The following is a 22,777-nucleotide window of genomic DNA, read 5'->3' on the forward strand; positions in this document are numbered from 1 at the left end:
CGACTCTGTGTAACCCTAACCCTCTTCGGTGCCTATATAAACCTGAGGGTTTTAGTCCGTAGGACGAACAACAATCATACCATAGGCTAGTTTCTAGGGTCTAGCCTCTCTAATCTTGTGGTAGATCTACTCTTGTACTACCCATATCATGAATATTAATCAAGCAGGAGAAGGGTTTTACCTCCATCGAGAGGGCCCAAACCTGGGTAAAAACATCGTGTCCCTTGTCTCCTGTTACCATTCGCCTAGACGCACAGTTCAGGACCCCCTACCCGAGTTCCGCCGGTTTTGACACCGACATTGGTGCTTTCATTGAGAGTTCCTCTGTGCCGTCGCCATCCGGAAGGATGCCTCATCCCGTCTTTAAATAAGGCACTATCACTAAAGGAGCTTTGACCATCGGCCAAACTGTCCGGCTAGGCGGTTTTCTTATGACCGCCTGTTCGGCCGCCGCTCCGACGATGACTTCTCGGGTCATCGAAAGCAATCTTCACGTTAACTCGGAACCTGCCGAGAAGTTAGATCCGATGGAGCTCTCTTCCTTAAACGAGCTCTTGGATTGCATCGCCATCCTGGGAGTCGCTACAGACTATGATCAGATTGGGCCTAAACCCGATCTGAGAGAGATCAACTCTCCCGAGGTTACCCACCATGTTGCTGTGGTTGAGGAACAATACGGCGACCCATCCTCTATTTTAAGGACTAGCTATGTCCGGATTCCCTATCCCTCCATGCCGGATTCCCGCGGAGGGGAGGACGTCACTCAAGCCCTGAATCTAAAGTCAGGCAGCGGGCTAGATTCATTGGACAACATCCAAGAACCCAAGCTTCCAAGTTCGGAAACTTCTTGGCCCCTGAGTCTTAGACTGGATGGGGTTCCGAATTTAATTCCACCCGCCCACCTAAACATAAGCAATCTATCCGAAATCCGGCAAGAACCCGCAGAAACAGTACACCATTACTGGGCCAAATTCCTCCTGGTCATCAACAGGATAAAGGATTGTCGCGAGGAGGACGCAATTTCATTCTTCTGCAATAATTGCACGGACAAGGGAATCCTCAACGTCGTAAGTCGTCGTGAAATTACATGCTTCACTGACTTGGCATCCATAGTACGAAAGTACTGTGCGATGGAAAGCGCCTGGAAAACCGAAATTAATTTTTCGAACAATCCGGCCCTGAATACAACCCCAGTCCCAAATAAAAGGGTGCATCATCGCCAGGCACCTGGGTTAAATACCAAAAAGCAAAAACCCTCTATAGGGCATGGAATCGTACTGGAGGGATGGCTCAATTGACCCTGCAAAATTCATAGTACAAAGGGCGCCACTCCAACTCATAGCCTTTGAGCATGTTGGATACTACGACAGGTGGCCAAAAGTGGCGAAGAGCTTCTAACTCCAGAGCACTAGCCCAGGGATACTAGTACATTATTAACAGTTTTCAAGACTTCTGCATCAAATAATATGCAGAAACGAACACGCCGTAGCCTTGCCGGATTCATCAGAGATATAAAACATCTGGACTGGCTAGCAAACCTAGTGATGGTACTAAACAAGGAGAAATCCTGGCGCCTATGCGTCGATTTCAAGGACCTTAACAACGCTTTCCCAAAGGATCCCTTCCCCCTCCCCCGCATCGATAAAATTATCGAAGCTACCGCAGGACACGATTCATTGTGCTTCCTCGACGCATACTCTGGCTACCACCAAATTAAGATGGAAGAGCTCGACCAAGCCGCAACGGCATTCATCACCCCATACGGCCCATTCTGCTTCAACACAATGCCCTACGGGCTCCAAAACACCGGCGCAACATATCAGCACATGATTTAGACATGTCTGGCAAACCAGATCGGCAAAACAGTGGAGGCATACATAGACGACGTGATCGTTAAAACCAAGCATGTCGAAACTCTAGTAGACGACTTGAGGCTCACATTCGATAATCTCCGAACATATGACATCAAGCTCAACCCAGAAAAATGCATTTTCGGCGTACGAGCCGGAAAGCTCTTAGGCTTCATTGTATCCGGCAGAGGAATTGAAGCAAACCCAGCCAAGATCGATCTTTGTCACAATTGGATATCCCAAAGGACCTCAAACAAATACAAGAATTGACTAGATGCGTGGGGGCTCTAAGCCACTTTATCTCCCGCTTGGGAGAAAAGGCATTACCCCTTTATCTCCTCCTCCGACGCACCGAACACTAAGAGTGGACGGATGCCGCCACGGCCGGACTCGAAGAAATAAAAGCCATATTGGCAACAAACCCGGTCCTGGCTGCGCCCAATATGGGCGAACCACTGCTATTATATATCACGGCAACTCATCAAGTTGTAAGCGCGGTACTCGTTGTCGAACGAGAAACGGACAGACACAAGTTCCCCCTTCAAAAACCAGTTTACTACGTGTCCACTGTCCTAACTCCATGCAAGTCACGGTACCCGTATTATCAAAAGATAGTGTACGCGGTGTTTATGGCATCCCAGAAGCTGTGACACTACTTTCAAGAGTGTTCGATAACAGTAGCCTCCGAAGTACCTCTTAACGACATTATAAACAATCGCGACGCGACAGGCCGGATTGCCAATGGGCCATTGAGCTCCTCCTGTTCGACATAACCTATAAGCCACGACGAGCTATTAAGTCGCAAGTTTTGGCCAACTTCGTCGCCTAATGGACTGAAGCCGAACTCCCTAAAGAGTACGGCGCATATTCCAACTGGATCATGCACTTCAACGGCTCCAAAATGTTGGCTGGTCTAGGGGCTGGCGTCATTCTGACATCCCCAACCGGAGATACAGTTCAATACATACTCCAGATAATGTATACGGACTCCAACAACACAGCCGAATACGAGGCCCTTCTACATGGTCTCTGGATGGCAGTCTCCATGGGCATTCAACGCCTAGAGGTGCGCGGGGATTCGAACCACGCGATATCCCAAATAAATGGAGACTTCGATGCCAAGGATCTGAAAATGGCAGCCTATCGCAACGCCGTCCTAAAAATGTTAGCTTGGTTCGAGGGGCTCGAATTTCACCATATAGCCCGGGATAACAACCAAGCAACAGACGTATTGGCACGCATTGGCGCAAAGCGCGATGCCGTCCCTCCCAACATCTTCCAAGAGAGGCTGTTTAAGCCATCCGTACTATGCGAGGGGGAGTCCGGAAATAACAACCCGGACCCAACCGCACTGCCCGACACCGAACATTCAGACACAATTGGTGGTTCTGCCAACGAAGTAACACCCTCAGCCCACGTAATAATGGCAGTCATCGCCCCGTGGACGGAACCATTCCTAGCCTACCTAACCAGGCAGGAACTTCCCGAGGACCAAAACGAGGCCCGCTGCATAGTACGGCGATTTAAATCCTACAAGGTCCATGAGGGAGAGCTTTATAAGAAAAGCACAACTGGAGTCCTTCAAAGGTGTATTTCCGAAGAGGAAGGACGGAATCTTCTGGCTGAAATTCATGCCGGACTCAGCGGGCACCACACCGCAACCCGGGCCCTTGTAGGCAAGGCCTTCCATACAGGATTCTATTGGCCGACGGCCCGGGCAGATGCCCAGGACTTAGTCCAACGATGCGTCGGTTGCCAGCTCTTTGCTAATCAAAGCCACATGCCACCCACTGCCCTCAAAACTATACCCATCACCTGGCCCTTCGCGGTCTGGGGGCTTGACATGGTTGGACCCCTTAAAGGAGGAACCCACAAGCAAAAATACCTACTGGTCATGGTGGATAAATTCACCAAATGGATAGAGGCCAAACCTGTTAAGACAGCCGAATCCGGACAAGTGATAGACTTCATATCAGGGGTCGTACACCGTTACAGCGTCCCCCACAGCATCATCACTGATAATGGCATGAACTTCACGGCCGATGAGGTCAAACTCTGGTGCAAAAACATGGGCATCAAGCTCGACTATGCTTCAGTCTATCACCCTCAAACTAACGGTCAAATCGAACGAGCAAATGGTTTAATCATGAGCGGCATCAAACCCAGACTAGTGCGGTCCCTCAAGGAACCTAACATGCACTGGGTAGAGGAGCTCGACTCCGTACTCTTGGGGCTGTAGACCACGCCGAATCGCACTACCGGATTCACACCATTCTTTATGGTATACGGCGCAGAGGCAGTTTTGCCCTGCAATATAATTCATGACTCACCTCGCGTGCGCATGTACGAAGAAAGAGAAGCTGAGCTTGATCGGCAGGACAGTTTGGACGCCTTGGAGGAGGAGCGTGACGTGGCAAAAGCTCGTTCCGCATTCTATCAACAGTAGGCTCGAAGATATCAAAGCAGAGAAGTACGGGCCAAAACTTACAACGTTGGCGAGTTAGTTCTACGCCTGTCGGACAAGAAAAAGGACAAACTCAAGCCCAAATGGGAAGGTCCCTTCATCATCGACCAAGTCCTGACCGGCAGAGCGTACCGTCTACGGAATGCATCGGATAACCGACTCGAGCCGAACCCATGGAACGCAGCCCGTCTTCGAAGATTCTATGCCTAGCGCTGGATTCTGAATTCGTCTCCTTCCTCCGTCTATATTTTATACAGTAGTTGTCTTATATTTCTCCCCTTCTCCCCCCTTTTCTCTTACAGCCTTTGAAGGCTTGTTCGCGCTTTGTTCACACACACTTGACGCGCTATCCGCGCTCATTATACCTGGGGACTTCTTTAACAGAAGCTTATTTATACGGGCTTCATGCCCAACACATGTGTCACACTTCTGCATGTACCTTTTATTCACCATTATATGCATCGATATGACTTAAGTTTTGGCCAAGCTGGGTTGCCTGGCTCCTGTGCTTACCCCTACGTTCCCGATTGTTCGGCTAGGTGGTAAAGGGAGCACCTCTGCGATTGTTACTGCCGGGTCAGCCGGATGTGTACCCCAGACTGGGTGAAGCCGAAAGCTAGCGTTCTTAAGGGAATATTCGGTCGGTGAACTAAAAGACGATTTCTTACCTATTTATTTATCTGCCCCCAGATGTTTTTCTGCTTTTTTTGCAGTCCGGACATGCACTTTAGGGCATGCCTCCCAGGGAAAGGAACCCCTAACAGAACTATTCTCCCTGGAAGATGTTTCTTACTAACCATGTAATATAACATAACTAGTTGGGCACTTGTCTGATAAAGCACTAATGACCCCTACGCCTGGTCTCCACGCATGCCCCGGTTCTTATATAACCGCGAGGGTATTCAGACACACTCCGGACTATTGGGTCCCCAGGTTGAAGCGAAAAGGTCCGCTATGACAAACGGTCTACAATCCGGCTAGAAGGCATTTTACATGTCATCTTAAATTACATAGTCAAATCGACTGATTGTATTCCTCTTCAATGCCATCTAATAGGCTGTCTAGTTTACAGTCCTGCTGGGAATACTTTGCGGCCAACTCTACTTGGCCGTACACTAAGCTCACAGGGATCTCCTTCCCATCGGGCCCCACAGGTTTGACCTCGTCCATGTGGTTTGGGTCAGCCTTCGTGTACCGCGTCTTCACCATGGCCCAGGCCTCCTTGGCGCCTTGACGGCAGGCCGATATCTTCCGTAATCGGAAGCACTGCCGCGCTCCCTGAAGCCTCTCTGCAAGGTCTCCAAGGCCTTCGGGCAGGGAGACAGATGGCCACAAGGCCTGGGCGACGCCTTTCATCAACTGCCGAACTCGTTCGTGCAGTTGCAAGAGCTCGGGAAGAAGGTCATCCGTAGAACCAGGCATTTCCTCTGCAGGACGGCCTGTGAGCATACCTACAGACATATCTCTGTTAGTCTACTTCCTCGCCGAACTCTTTTTCAAAGTTCGTTCAAGCACTTACTAAAAATGCCGCATCGAAGCCGCCGATTCTCCTTAACGGAGTCAGACAGCTGGGCACGAACATCCTTTAGTTCCTCACCCAGTTGGGTGTTGGCATCTTGGAGATTATTTTTCTCTTGCCTCACCCTTGTAAGCACATTCTCGCCTGCCTTTAACCGGCGCATGAGCTGTTGCTTGTCCGGATCTATCCCAGCGCCATCTGCAATATTATTGTCAGACTTATACACACGCCGCACTTCACAAATTACTTATATTTTGAAGCATATATTACCAGAGGGGGTCTCTTTGGCTTCCCCCGCTGCGGCTAGTGCGACCTCAAGTTGGGATTTGCACTCCTCCAGCTCCTGGGACAGTTGGGTATTCTTTTCTGTAAGATCCTGCACAATAAATGATCCTTAAATCAGTTATTCTAACTATTTCAAGTCTCGAGGGCTACTGGCATATATAACTGTCAAATTTTCTCACCCATATGTCTTTTACATACTACTCCGTGGCTCTGTCTAGACCATTTTCAACGGCACGGAGGTGCGCATCTCCTGAATTGAAGGCATCCAATGCCTCCGGGGAGAAACATGCATCACGAAGAACTATCCGGCGACGCCTGTGATTCATGGCACTCTCCACCTCGGAATTGGTGGCAGATAACCTGTCGGCATCCTCTGTCGGAGGAGCATCCAATGCACGCGTCGTGTTCGCCTCCGCTTCTAGACCTGGCTTTGGAGCCTGGCGAGCGGACGATTGATTGGCAACCTCTCCAGATACAGTCCGCCGAGCGCTCTTCTTCCTGAAAAAGCACGAGCATTAGTATGCCTCCCGGGAATAAAACCTGGGAGTAATATGACACGCCATACCGTTGCACCAGCGTTTCAATCTGGACTGCACTTCTTTTCACCCTGTTGGGCCTTGCTGTCCCTTGTTGACTAGCCATCATAGGCTCGGCCTTCCGCGTCAAGGACTTCCCCTGCGAAACACCATTGATATACGGTGATAAAAAACAAGCACGGATGGGTCATTTTCAAAGTATTGGGACTTCGGTCTCAGTTACCTGCGAGGCTGGAAGTATTCCGGGGTAATCGGCCGTAATGGCGACCAAGGCATTATCGATGCTCAGTTGGTGAAATACCCCATCGATCAGCTCCACCGATATGTCCGGATCCTCTTGGGAGGTCGGATCAAGGAACCGTTCCGGGTCCTCGGGTTGTGGAGGCGGGCTGCTTATATCCTAAACGGCCCGGCGCAGTTCCTACGCCGAAATCACAAAATGAGATACTTGACTATGGGAGTATGGATCGGATAGGAAAAAATAAATGTCCGCTTACCCAGCTTGGAGGATTGTACATCGAAAATCCGTCCTGTGGATTGACACAGAGAAATTCCTCCTCTTCTCCCTTGTACAATACGGACAGGATCTTCATCAGAGCGGCGACCGATCCCGGCACCTTACGGCCGTGGCGGGTGGCAGCATCCTCCCTGTTGAAATCCCACATGGGGTGGCCTCTATACTGGAGCGGCTGCACCCCCCACATAATGCATGTGGCCATGACCCCGATCGTGGTTAGTCCGGAATGAGCTAACAACCTAATTCGGCTCATCAGGTAAAGGACGTCCCCCTCATTTTCCTTCTAAGGGCTCCGTGGATGCCAGCTTAGGTGTTTCTTCAAAGGAGCGTTATTGAACTCAGGGAGGCTGATCCGAACAAGGTCCGGCAGGGGGACATCTTCTATATAAAACCATTCCTAAGGCCAGTCTTCAGACGCCTTCTTCGGGGTTCCGAATAGATATCCGGTTCCGGTGATGCGCCATAGTTCAGCTCCGCCCACTTGATATATTGACCCCTATTGAGAACGGGGCACAAGGCAGAACAGCTTCTTCCACAATGCAAAATGAGCCTCGATGCCCCAAAATAGCTCGCAAAGGGCCACGAAGCCCGCAATATGCAAGATGGAGGCAGGCGTAAGGTTGTGCAACTGGAGGCCATAGAACTCCAGGAGCGCCCGGAGAAACGGATGAATTGGAAATCCGATCCCTCTTATCAAATAAGGGACAAGGCATACATGCTCTCCTTTGGAGGGACTGGGGACGCTCTCCGCTTGCTTTCCGCCCTTATAGGTGGCGAGTCCGGCTCAAACCAGAACCATGAAGGCTGGCGGAAGAAATCCCTTCGTTTGGAGCGTCACTAGCTCGCTGTGTGGGACGGAGCATCTCTCCCAATCTCCAGGCTGAGGGCTGGGAAGGCGAGAGGAGGAGCCGCGTCAACTATCCATGATGGAATGGATTTCTGCCAGATGCGCTCCAATGAATGCTCGCGAAGGGAGGATGGTGTGATTCGGATATAGATCCTCGTCTCCTTTTTAGGCAGCTCATTTGCGTAGTTAGGTGGTAAATGTAAAAATACCATGGCTTTTCGCATTCGTTCGACACATGGAAGATGGCCATTATTGGGGGTGGAAGCCAAGGAGCGCAATATTTACGAGAAGCCGGATGCTATTCAACAGGTGCACAGGATTTGGAGAAGAACCCGCCTTGCAATGTTGAAGACAATCTACGCACCGGACTCATCGCCATTGAAGCCTGGTTCGGGGGCTACTGAGGGAGTCCCGAATTAGGGGGTGTCTGGATAGCCGAACTATCACCTTTGGCCGGACTCCTGGACTATGAAGATACAAGATTGAAGACTTTGTCCCGTGTCCGGATGGGACTATCCTTGGCGTGGAAGGCAAGCTTGGCGATACGGATATGTAGATCTCCTACAATTGTAACCGACTCTGTGTAACCCTAACCCTCTTCGGTGCCTATATACACCGGAGGGTTTTAGTCTGTAGGACGAACAACAATCATACCATAGGCTAGCTTCTAGGGTTTAGCCTCTCTGATCTCGTTGTAGATCTACTCTTGTACTACCCATATCATCAATATTAATCAAGCAGGAGTAGGGTTTTACCTCCATCAAGAGGGCCCGAACCTGGGTAAAAACATCGTGTGCCTTGTCTCCTGTTACCATCCGCCTAGATGCATAGTTCGGGACCCCCTACCCGAGATCCGCCGGTTTTGACACCGACAGAAACCTTCGGGAGCATGATTTTTGGAACGAATGTGATCTAGAGGACTTGGAGTGCAAGTCAAGAAGCAGCCGAGGACTCCACAAGATAGGAGCCCCCCCCCAATAGGGCGCGCCCCCTGTCTCGTGAGATCCTATCTTGGAGCCTTCGCCGGTGCTCCACCGGAGGGGGAATCGACCAGGGAGGGCTTCTACATCAATACCATAGCCCCTCCGATGAGTTGTGAGTAGTTTACCACAGACCTTCAGGTCCACAGTTATTAGCTAGATGGCTTCTTCTCTCTTTTTGGATCTCAATACAATGTTCTCCCCCTCTCTTGTGGAGATCTATTCGATGTAAACTCTTTTTGCGGTGTGTTTGTTGAGATCCGATGAATTGTGGGTTTATGATCAAGTTTATCTATGAGACATATTTGAATCTCCTCAAATTATGTATGATTGAGTTATCTTTGCAAGTCTCCTCAAATTATCAGTTTGGTTTGGCCTACTAGATTGATCTTTCTTGCCATGGGAGAAGTGCTTAGCTTTGGGTTCAATCTTGCGATGTCCTTACCCAGTGACAGCAGGGGTTGGAAGGCACGTATTGTATTGTTGCCATCAAGAATAAAAAGATGGGGTTTATATCATATTGCATGACTTTATCCCTCTACATCATGTCATCTTGCTTAAGGCGTTACTCTGTTCTTATGAACTTAATACTCTAGATGCAGGTAGGAGTCGGTCGATGTGCGGAGTAATAGTAGTAGATGCAGGCAGGAGTCGGTCAACGTGTTGCGGACGTGATGCCTATATACATCATCATGCCTAGATAATATCATAATTATTTTCTTTTCTATCAATTGCTCGACAGTAATTTGTTCACCCACCGTAATACTTATGCTATCTCGAGAGAAGCCTCTAGTGAACCCGATGGCCCCCGGGTCTATCTCTTATCATATTTGCTTTCAATCTACTTTTATTTGCATCTTTACTTTTTGAATCTATATTATAAAATACCAAAAATATATTTATCTTATCATACTATCTCTATTAGATCTTACTTTCGCAAGTGGTCGTGAAGGGATTGACAACCCCTTTATTGTGTTGGTTGCGAGTTCTTTGTTTGTTTGTGTATGTGCGTGGGACTTTTGAGGAGCCTCCTACTGGATTGATACCTTGGTTCTCAAAAACCGAGGGAAATACTTACGCTACTATTGCTGCATCACCCTTTCCTCTTCAATGAAAAGCAACGCAAGCTCAAGACATAGCAAGAAGGATTTCTGGCGCCGTTGCCAGGGAGGTCTTCGCTCATGTCAAGACATACCAAGTACCCATCACAAACTCATCTCCCTCGCATTTACATTATTTGCCATTTGCCTATCGTTTTCCACTCAACCACTTCACCATTGTCGTTTTATTCGCCCTCTCTTTCCCAATCTCCTCCTCTCTTCTGTTTGCCTTCCCGTTGCCATGGCCGAATCAAAAAAAAACTAAGGGCTCTTTCCTAGGTTCTAGTACCTTGGATAACCCCTCTATCCTCTCTATGCTCATAAATAATGATGCTATAGCAAGACCCACCGGGGTCACCAATGAGAGCTTGAATAATTTTGATGAGGATGAATCTGGAATTTTTCGCTATTTACTTGATGAGTCTTTAAAAGATGCTTTGGATGGGTTATTAAGAGTTCGGGCTAGCTATCTGCCACAATATCAAATTGAAGTTTAGTTAAAAAGTTTCTATGTTGGCTTGCCCGCCTCTTCGAAAAAAGTTTTAGATCCTATTTTTGAAGAAGGTTTTCTTGAAGGGGATGCTATAGATACCTATGAAAAAATGAAAACCATATTTGGGCATCCTATGAATGATAAGGTTGAATCGACTACTCTCTTGTGCTTTTATCAAAATGAAATTATTAAAGAGATGAAGTCTAGTTTAGAGGCAAACTTCAGTAACGTGCTTAATCTTACTTCTTCCATTAATGGACATGTGCTTACCTTAAATAGAAGAATGAATGCCATAGAAAGTAGATCCTCCTCTCCGAGTGCCAAAGATGGCACTACTTAGATCTATATTTGTTTTATGCCTAGCTAGGGGCGTTAAACGATAGCGCTAGTTGGGAGGCAACCCAATTTTCTTTTTGTTTTTTCTTTTTGTTCCTGTTTAGTAATAAATCTTGCATCTACCTCCTATTTATATGTGTTTTTATCTTTTAATTAGTGTTTGTGCCAAGTAGAACCTATAGGATAACCTATGATGATAGTTGATTTGATTCTACTGAAAAACAGAAACTTTGCGCGCACCAATTAAGTTTTGTTAAATCACCGAAACGTGATTTGGCGTTGATTCCTTTTTGCTGCTGATCAATAGATAAATTGTCCAGGACTTCCTATTTTGTTAGGATTTTCAGAGTTCCATAATTTTGCATTAGTTACATATTTCTACAGACTGTTCTGTTTTTCACAGATTCTGTTTTTCGTGTGTTGTTTGCTTATTCTGATGCATCTATGTCTAGTAAAATAGTTTATAAACCATAGAAAAGTTGGAATAAAGTAGGTTTAGCATCAAATTAAATAAAGAATGAGTTCATTACAGTACATTATGTGGTGGTTTTGTTTTCTTTCACTAACAGAGCTTATAAGATTTACTGTTGAGTTTTGTGTTGTGAAGTTTTCAAGTTTTGGGTAAAGCTTTTATGGACTATGGAATAAGGAGTGGCAAGAGCCTTAGCTTGGGGATGCCCATGGCACCCTAAGATATTCAAGGATATCCAAAAGCCTAAGCTTGGGGATGCCACGGGAAGGCATCCCCTCTTTCGTCTTCGGTCATTGGTAACTTTACTTGGAGCTATATTTTTATTCGCCACATGATATCTGTTTTGCTTGGAGTGTCGTGTATTATATTAGTATTTGCTTGTTAGTTTACCACAATCATCCTTGATGTATACACCTTTTGGGAGAAGCCTACTTGATTAGGATTTGCTAGAATACTCTATGTGCTTCACTTATATCTTTTGAGATTGATAGTTTTTGCTCTAGTGCTTCACTTATATCTTTTAGAGCACGGTGCTGTCTTAATTTTGAAGAAATTGCTAGTCTCTCATGCTTCACTTATATCTTTTTGAGAGTCTTTTAGAACAGCATGGTATTTGTTATGGTTACAAAATCGGTCCTAGAATGATGAGCATCCAAGTTGGGTATAATAAAAACTATCATAGAAAAAGAATTGGATGCTATGATCAATATGATGCTTGATAATTGTTTTGAGATATGGAGGTAGTGATATTAGAGTCATGCTAGTTGAGGTGATTATGAAAAATACTTGTGTTGAGGGTTGTGATTACCGTAGCATGCACGTATGGTGAACCGCTTTGTGATGAGAAGTTGGAGCACAATTTTATTTATTGAGTGTCTTCCTTGTGAGTGGCGGTCGGGGACGAGCGATGGTCTTTTCCTACCAATCTAACCCCCTAGGAGCATGCGCGTAGTGCTTTGGTTTTTGATGACTTCTAGATTTTTGCAACAAGTATATGAGTTCTGTTGACTAATGTTGAGTCCATGGATTATACGCACCTCACCCTTCCACTATTGCTGGCCTCTCTTGTACCACGCAACTTTCGCCGGCCCACCATATACCTTCCTCAAAACAGCCACCATACTTGCCTATCATGGCATTTCCATAGCCATTCCGAGATATATTGCCATGCAACTTTCCACCGTTCCGTTCATATGACACGCATTACTTTTGTCATATTGCTTTTTGCATGATCATGTAGTTGACATTGTATTTGTGGCAAGGCCACCTTCATAATTTTCATACATGTCGCTCTTGATTCATTGCATATCCCGGTACACCGCTGATACTTCTCCAACGTATCTATAATTTTTCATTGCTCCATGCTACTTTATCTATTGTTTTGGACTATATTGGGCTTTATTTTCCACTTTTATATTACTTTTGGGACTAACCTATTAACCGGAGGCCCAGCCCAGAATTGCTGTTTTTTGCCTTTTTCAGTATTTTGAAGATACAGAATATCAAACGGAGTCCAAACGGAATGTAACTTTCGGGATCGTGATTTTTCAACCGAATGTGACCCAGGAGACTTGGACCCTACTCCAAGCAGTGCCCGAGGAGGTCACGAGGGTGGAGGGCACGCCCCCCTGGGTGCGCCCCCCTACCTCATGGGCCCCTCGGAGCTCCACCGACGTACTCCTTCCTCCTATATATACCTACGTACCCCCGAACGATCAGAACAGGAGCCAAAAACCTAATTCCACCATCGCAACCTTCTGTATCCACGAGATCCCATCTTGGGGCCTGTTCCGGAGCTCCGCCGGAGGGGGCATCCACCACGGAGGGCTTCTACATTATCACCATAGACCCTCCAATGAGGTGTGAGTAGTTTACTTCAGACCTTTGGGTCCATAGCTAGTAGCTAGATGGCTTCTTCTCTCTTTTTGGATCTCAATACAATGTTCTCCCCCTCTCTCGTGGAGATCTATTTGATGTAATCTTCTTTTTCCGGTGTGTTTGTTGAGACCGACGAATTGTGGGTTTATGATCAAGTATTATCTATGGAAAATATTTGATTCTTCTCTGAATTCTTTTAAGTATGATTGAGTTATATTTGCAAGTCCCTTAGAATTATCTTTTTGGTTTGTCCAACTAGATTGGCAGTTCTTGCAATGGGAGAAGTGCTTAGCTTTGGGTTCAATCTTGCGGTGTCCTTACTCAGTGACAGAAAGAGTTGCAAGGCACGTATTGTATTGTTGCCATCGAGGATAACAAGATGGGTTTTTATCATATTGCATGAATTTATCCCTCTACATCATGTCATCTTGCTTACGGCATTACTCTGTTTTTACTTAATACTCTAGATGCATGCTGGATAGTGGTCGATGAGTGGAGTAATAGTAGTAGATGCAGAATCGTTTCGATCTACTTGTTTTGGACGTGATGCCTATATACATGATCATTGCCTAGATATACTCATAACTATGCTCAATTCTGTCAATTGCTCAACAGTAATTTGTTCACCCACCGTAGAATACTTATGCTCTTGAGAGAAGCCACTAGTGAAACCTATGGCCCCCGGGTCTATTCTCATCATATCAATCTATATCACTTTATTTACTTGCTTTGTTTTTACTTTACCTTTTATTTTTACTTTGCATCTATCTATCAAAAATACCAAAAATATTATCTCTATCAGATCTCACTCTCGTAAGTGACCGTGAAGGGATTGACAACCCCTAAGCGTTGGTTGCGAGTTGCTATCGTTTTGTGTAGGTACGAGGGACTTGTGCGTGGTCTCCTACTTGATTGATACCTTGGTTCTCAAAAACTGAGGGAAATCCAACACAGTGCTCAAGAGGTAGCAAGAATAATTTATGGCGCCTTTGCCGGGGAGGCTCACGCAAGCAAGTCAACCATACCAAGTACTCATCGCAATCCCTATCTCCCGCATTACATTATTTGCCATTTGCCAATCGTTTTCCTCTCCCCCACTTCACCCTTGCCGTTTTATTTGCCCTCTCTTTCCCAATCTCCTCCTCCTTTCCTTTTTTTGTTTGCTTCCTTCCGCCTTACTTGTTTTGCCGCTATGTCTGAAATTGGGGAGATTATCGTCGATATGGACAATAATGAGAACACAGAAAATCTCGAGGCTCCGGCCGATGAACCTCCTATCTTGCATACCAAAAAGTTTCGAATCAGTAGTCGTAACATCATTGGCAAATGTGTTATTCAAGATTTCTTTACTTGTGTCGATGCTTTACCTTCCATGGGCTATTCTATTCTTCATAGAACTAGTATCCTTGCGGATGCTATAGGTATGCTTGTGGTTGAACTTGAAAGACAATTTATGCATATGCACCCTTGCATACAGAGAATTTTCTTAGAATTCTCTAATATTGAGCACTCTTCTATTAAGCGTGCCGTTACTATATTTTTGGCTCATGAATTTAGATTTATCATAAGAGAAGCCAAAGAAATCTTTGCACACTATAGGGTGGACGCCGGTCGTCCACCCATAGAAGCAATCCTCTATGATCAAGAGGAAATTAGACATTTTCAATCGTCGGACTATGTTGCTTTCAATGAAAACCTTAGAAAAAAGGTCCCTATCAATGTCTTAGTTGATTGCATTAACGAGCTTAATAATGATTTTGCCCTTAGAAATAATGAGCTAGGATACTCTCTCGAGTATAAGCTCACCAGATTTTGCCAAAAGAATGCTTTCAGTGATGAAATAGTTGTGCACTATGAAGGGCCAAGGGAGGAACCCGTTCCTCCCATGATTGATCTTGGGGATTCCCCCCCCCCCCCCCCGCTAAATTTAGCCCTTTTGATTATTTTTTCTTGCCTCAAAGGAAACTTGCCGCCGAACATAGAGAATACGAGATGGGCTTCCAATATCTATCTTATTATTACGGCACTACCTAGATCTATCCTTGCTTTTATGCCTAGCTAAGGGCGTTAAACGATCGCGCTTTTTGGGAGGCAACCCAATTTTATTATTTATTTTTTTTGTTTTTGCTTCTGTTTAGGAATAAATAATCCATCTACCTTCTATTTGGATGTGGTTTTATGTTTTAGTTAGTGTTTGTGCCAAGTAGGACCTATAGGATAACCTACGACGATAGTTGATTTGATTCTGCTGAAAAACAAAAACTTTGCACGCACGAATTTAGTTATGATAAATCACAGGAATGTGCTTTTGCGTTGATTCTTTTTTCTGCTGATCAGTAAACAAATTTTCTAGGACTTACTATTTTGGTAGAAATGTTAGAGTTTCAGAAGTTTGCGTTAGTTACAGATTGCCACAGACTGTTCTGTTTTTGATAGATTCTGTTTTTCGTGTGTTGTTTGCTTATTTCAATGCATCTATGTCTAGTAATTCAGTCTATGAACCATAGGGAAGTTGGAATACAGTAGGTTTAAAACCAATATAAATAAATAATGAGTTCATTACTGTACCTTGAAGTAGTCTTTTGTTTTCTTTCTCTAACAGAGGTCACGAGATTTCTGTTGAGTTTTGTGTTGTGAAGTTTTCATGTTTTGGGTGAATTCTTTTGATGGATTATGAAACAAGGAGTGGCAAGAGCCTAAGCTTGGGGATGACCATGGCACCCCCAAGATAATCCAAGGACACCAAAAAGTCAAAGCTTGGGGATGCCCCGGAAGGCATCCCCTCTTTCGTCCACTTCCATCGGTAATTTACTTGGAGCTATATTTTTATTCACCAACATGATATGTGTTTTGCTTGTAGCGTCTTGTATTATTTGTGTCTTTGCTTGTTAGTCTACCACAATCATCCTTGCTGTACACATCTTTTGAGAGAGCCATACATATATTGGAATTTGTTAGAATACTCTATGTGCTTCACTTATATCTTTTGAGCTTGATAGTTTTTCTCATTGTGCTTCACTTATACCTTTTGAGCGTGATAATTTTTGCTCTAGCACTTCACTTAGATCTTTTAGAGCATGGTGGTGGATTTGTTTTAAAGAAACTTTTGATCTCTCATGCTTCACTTAGATTATTTTGAGAGTCTTTAATAGCATGGTAATTTGCTTAATGTTAATATACTTGGTGTTCAAGATATGTGAAACTTTCTTTTGAGTGAATTGAATACTAAGATAAGTTTGATGCTTGATAATTGTTTTCAGATATGGAGGTGATAATATCAAAGTCGTGCTAGTTGGGTGATTATGAATTTGATAAATACTTGTGTTGACGTTTGCAAGTCCCGTAGCATGCACGTATGGTTAAAGTTGTGTAACAAATTAGAAACATGAAGTGTACCTGGCTTGTGCATCCTTATGAGTGGCGGTCGGGGACGAGCGATGGTCTTTTCCTACCAATCTATCCCCCTAGGAGCATGCGCGTAGTACTTGAATTTTTTATGGCTTCTAAATTTTTGCAATAAGTATATGATTTCTTTTGACTAATGTTGAGTCCATGGATTATATGCACTCTCACCTTTCCGCCTTTGCTAGCCTCTTCGGTACCGTGCATTGCCCTTTCTCACCTTGAGAGTTGGCGCAAACTTCGCCGGTGCATCCAAAACCAGTGATACGATACACTCTATCACACATAAACCTCCTTGTATCTTCCTCAAAACAGCCACCATACATACCTATCATGGCATTTCCATAGCCATTCCGAGATATATTGCCATGCAACTTCCACCATCATCATCATGACATACATTACTTTTGTCGTATTGCCATTGCATGATATTGTAGTTGACATCGTATTTGTGGCAAAGCCACCATGCATTATTTTCCATACATGTCACTCTTGATTCATTGCACCATCCCGGTACACCGCCGGAGGCATTCATATAGAGTCATATCTTGTTCTAAGTTTCGAGTTGTAATCCTTGTGTTGTAATCAATAGAAGTGTGATGATCATCATTATTAGAGCATTGCTAAAAAAGGCCAAAAAAAAGAAAGGCCCAAAAGAAAGTGGCAATGCTACTATCTCTTTTTCCACACTTGTGCTTCAAAGTAGCACCTTGTTCTTCATGTAGTGAGTCTCATATATTGTGCTTCAAAGTAGCACCTTGTTCCGCATGTAGTGAGTCTCATAAGTTGTCTTTTTCGTACTAGTGGGAATTTTTCATTATAGAACTTGGCTTGTATATTCCTACGATGGGCTTCCTCAAATGCCCTAGGTCTTCGTGAGCAAGCAAGTTGGATGCACACTGATCAATAGTAATATAGCAGGGTTTTTACGCCCCAAACTACGGATGTCGTGTTCTCCAAAGGGACTACGCGATAACAACAATGCTTGGCTAAAGCTAGGTAACACGATTCAGGAGATGAATGCAAGAAAGTAAAACTAAACTAAACATGATTGTCACCAAAGAAAATGCAGATAAGCAAAGGTAGATCCAGATTTTACTCCATGCATTATTTTTGGTGTATTTGTTTCAGTTGAGAAATAAAATGCTAACACAAGCATACATCAACGGCTAGGGAATTGAAAAGACATGAACATATATATAACCGTTTAACATTCAACATAGGAAAAAAACAAATATGTAGGACAAAACAAATATATATCACAACACAAACACTTGAATCACAGGTACCTGGCTAGCACAAGGACTATAAAATGTAGCAAGTTTCAACAACAAGTAGTACATAGGTGATCAGTTCAACTAGTGAACACAAACACATAACAGAGTCTCAACAGTACTAATTCACACCCAGCTACAAAATAAGCAAGAACAACATGTCTCTGGACTAAACATATATATCAAGCATAACAGTACTTGTTCAAATCTGGACATTTCAAAGCATTAAGCATCTCAGCTTACAGAAAAGTTCAGAGAAAGATAACGAGAGAAACATCAATAGTAGAGGTTCAGAAAAGTACAACAACAAGGTTAGAAGAAGAGGGGAATTAGGGAGAAAGGAGCAGCAACAGGATTTGAGGAATAAGAGGAGAGAGGAGCAGCGGCAGTTCAGCAGAGAGGCTGAGAGGAGCAACAGTAGTTGTAGTTCAGAGCAGCAGCGGCGTGGAGGGTTGAGAGAGCAGAAGGAGCACACTGAGAAGAGATAAGAGGAGCAAGAGCGGGGCAGTAGGGGCATGGAGATCAGCAGGGAGGTGCAAGGAGAAGGAGCAACACGGAATAGGAGCAGCAGCAAGGAGATTCAGAGACGAGAAGTGCAGCAGCAGGGATGTGGAGAGAAGGAGCAGCAGTAGTTTTGGGCATGGGGAAGAGAAGAGAAGCAGCGAGGGAAGGAGAAGAGCAGTAGGAGGGGCGTGGGAGAAGAAGCAGCAGGGAGGAGAGAGTCGCGCGGGCAGCCAGACGCCCGTCTGATGGGTCGCGCAATGTAGCGCTTGGTGCTGATGGCGGCGGTGACTGGAGATGGTGGACGCTGGTGATGGCGAGCGCTGGTGGATGGAGGCTGCTGGCGCTGATGGATGGATGGGTCGCGGAGTGGTGGATGGAGATGGATGATGAGGCGGGAGGCGCACCACCACGCCGGCCTGGCCGTGGCGGCGGCCGGAGGTGAAGAAGGAGGGTAAGGGGAATGGAGATGCCAGGCCTCGATGGGGATCGGCTGCCGCTAGGGATTTTTCACCCCTCCTCAGATCTGCCACTTTGCAATTTTGGCCCTTCTCCTTTTCTTCTTTTTTCACAAGAAGGTCCCTTTCTTCTTTAACTTGTCCCCTGGAGCGTCAATTCTTCACACACAAGTCCCTCTGTCTTTCTTCTTTCTTTTCACTTGACTGGTTCTCTTAGCCACTAGTCCGGATCTTGAAGTTATACAGTGCCTTTGCGAACTTTTCTGCAAAAGAAACACAATGACTAGTAAATGATTCATTATATGATTTTCATGCAAATATTTAACTAAACTTAGCAAGAGTAGATGGGCATAACTCAACGAATGGTACAATTCAATGCCAAAATTGTATATATGAAATGTGCTTATCAAGTTCCCCCACACTTAAACTTTTGCTTGTCCTCAAGCAAAGGCATAAGACAAAGGCAAGATAATGAACAGTAAACTGAGTAAGGAATGTCCTGGTAAAATAGATCTCCAAACAAGGCATGCTTCAGACTTAGCTAGTGAAAATTAATGGTTAGAGTGCTACAAAGCAGTAGGATACTAGTAAGCATGACCATTTTAAACTTTTACAGTGATAAAAGAGGATCAACAAGTTTAAATGATGACTGCGCCAAATGGTTCCTAAAGAGAGCATGATCCCGAGAACAAAAAGAACTGGAATTAAATTTCTTATTTGCAGAAATATGACTTTGTGACTGAACCACTTATTGAATTTGAAAGAAACACACATATTATTTCATTAGTCTCAACGAAGGAACATACCACCGATCCTGAGAACATGGTATACACCTGGCTCAACCAATTTTAATTAATTTTTTTTATTTGTCTCCCCAAAGGAACATACCACCGATCCCGAGAACATGGTATACACCTGGTTCGACAATTACATTTTTATTATTATTAATTACTGCCCAAGCTAACCCGATTTCACATGCCACCCATCCCGGGAACATGACATGCTACTATAGGTAGCCAGACTTATTTATTCATTATTACTTATCTTAAATGAACAACGCATAAGCACAAAAATAGGAATCATCACTTCTCCATGTCTGGTTCACATGCTACCGATCCAGGGAACATAGCATGCTAATCCATAGTGGTTAGGTGATTGCTCTCAATGGGAACACACTTAGCACAAATTCAGCATCTAAACGTGGTGATCTAGGTGTATCGAGGTAAAAGCAGAAAATGATTAAGTTTTCTAGTATACTAGGGATTTGAGCACTCAAAACTAATAACTTCCACTACTTTCAGCAAAGCAAGCATTGTATAGATCACTAGTTTACCAGGCATTCAACACTCAGTTCACATATTCTCATCAAGCACCATATGTCAAGTAAAATTCAATGGGGCAACATTTAAGACATGGCTTAAGCAACCCAAATAACATTTGATTTCAGCATGTATCAATGGATGATATACTAGGAATGGGTCATGAAATAGCTCACCGGGTTTTCATAGGAAGTAGCACTCGCTCGATCACCTCACCAACTGCAGCTCCTCTCCTTTGCTTCCTTGTGCATTGTGACTCCTCTCCTATTGCTTCCCTATCCTCATGCATGCTCCAGCTCCACTCTTCTTCATATGTGCCCCTTGCTTCTCCTCATCCCCATGCTGTGAGTCCACCAGGGTCCCAAGGAATGTCACCTCGAACCTGGTCAGCATGTAATGGATCGTGCACAAGCAAAAACCTGAAAGAGCACTCAACGAAAGAGACAATGCAAGTGGTAGGGATAATACCCTCCAAGTCATCAATCGAATATCCAATTACATAAGCATAGCTATAAAGCACATGTTTAGGATGATAGAAATAAGCAAAGTCAACACTAACATGAGGATGATATTTTTCATTAAGCTCAAGACTAGCATAAGAATGATACGTTTCATTAAGCATAGGTCTAGCATGAGGAAAGTAACTGTGATCATCATTAATGTGAGTAATGCCACTAACAGGGTATATATGATCATATCCAAGCAAATACTTTTTCAAATCTACTTTAACAGATGGCATCATGCAATGCAAGGTAGAAGCAAAGGAATCATAAGGACGCATGTCATTGAGAGGATTGGGTAAACCTGACACATCACGCCCTGTTATGACAATAGGCCAATGAATCTCAGGTTCTTCATCTTCATCTGCATCTCTTGTACTTCTTCATGAATAGTAGATGATGAATCTTCAACTTGATCACTTGGTTGTTCGAGCTCTGGATCATCTTGTTCCTCCTCTTCGAGTATTTCTTCTTCAAGTTGAGATCTCTCTTCCTCTGGATCTTCTATGGTGCTACTACCAGCAACTCCTAATTGAGTCTGAAGTGTCCCCATCTGTGAATATGCACTAACATGATCTGGTAGGGGTGCTGAGATCACTACCTCGCTGTCTTTCTGAGCAATATTCTCCTCATCACCATCACTGCTAAGTTTCAACAATGACACTGATGACTTCCACCGATCATGCAGCTCAGCAACACGTGGGATCTTCTCATGATATTGAAGTATCAACTCTTCTAAATTTGACTCAACCTCTTGTATCTCTCTCCTTGGAATGTCTCTGACTTGCTTAGATGTATGTGCAAGAGTTGGAATCTCATCTTCACTATTCTTCTCTGAGATACTCTCTTCAACTGAGATAGAGGCAACCACCGGTGGAGCTAATGATTTCTTCTTGACAAATATCCCAGATACAGTTGTAACACAAGTGTGGGCAATTGGTGCCACGACTAAATTCCACCAGTCACATAGTTGACTAACACAAGTGAATTTCTCCATATCTTGTTGTCTCAACTTAGCATCAATTAGAGTAGGTTCCTCATAAACATCTTCTTGCAACTTTGACTCAGTCTGGACAGTTTCATTGCCGTGAGGTATTGGATCTGCTACTGTGGTTTCCATCTGATCTACAATGGTTGCATCATCTTGAAAAATATCATAATCATCATCAAGGATACTTGAAGTAAGATCAATCTTTCTACATGGAGGATCTAATTCAGCTCTGAAATGTTGTTGTCCCCGAAATGGAACATGCTGGTTTTGAATATTAGGCACCATGGATGATTTCTGTTCACTTATGGAACACACAGCTTCTGATTGCAGATGGCTTGCAACCTTCGGATTTGAACTAGGCCTTTAATAACCCCATTGCATTTGGTGGAAGGAAATGCTCTCAATGAGAATAATTGCACCCTCAACGGTCTTGTTCATGATTGTTCCACCAGCGGACATATCAATAAGATCTCTCGAAGCATGTGTTAGCCCTCTATAGAATATCTGGAGCACTAACCAATCCTTTTGCCCATGATTAGGACATTTTCTAAGCAAATACTTATATCTCTCCCAAGCTGCATACAAGCTCTCACTTCCATCTTGTGCAAAACTGAGGATCTGGTCATGAATTGCAGCTTGCTCGTAAAGTGGAAAATATCTGTGTAGGAAAGCTTGCGAAATATCACCCCAAGTGTATGATCTTGATGGCAAAGAATAGTACCAGTCCTTAGCAGCATCTCGGAGAGAGAATGTGAACAGCATACACTTGATAGCATCTTGGGAAACGCCATGGTACTGGACAGTATTGGCATACTCCAAGACATTACAAATGTGCTCATGAGGGTCTTCATTGGGTAATCCTCTAAACTGATTCTGCAAGACGAGAGAAATAAGTCTAGGCCTCAACTCAAAATTTTCGGCCTCAATAGATGGCCAAATTGGCCCTGTCATCGTGCCCAAACTACTTGGCAACCAAATATCACGTACTAAAGCCATATGTTCAAGCGCAACTGTCAATCAGTCTACAAATAGTAAGATATCCTACACACGCTCAC

General features: G+C 44.4%; 1 non-coding gene across 1 annotated transcript; it reads left to right on the forward strand.

The window, feature by feature from the left end:
- Positions 1 to 22,248: 22,248 nt before the first annotated feature.
- Positions 22,249 to 22,354, forward strand: LOC123095262 (small nucleolar RNA R71). The gene has a single exon (XR_006446160.1). It is a non-coding gene; the product is annotated as a small nucleolar RNA R71 (small nucleolar RNA).
- The last annotated feature ends 423 nt before the right edge of the window (positions 22,355 to 22,777 follow it).

The sequence above is a fragment of the Triticum aestivum genome, chromosome 4B (genome assembly GCF_018294505.1).
Source record: "Triticum aestivum cultivar Chinese Spring chromosome 4B, IWGSC CS RefSeq v2.1, whole genome shotgun sequence".
NCBI lineage: Eukaryota > Viridiplantae > Streptophyta > Magnoliopsida > Poales > Poaceae > Triticum > Triticum aestivum.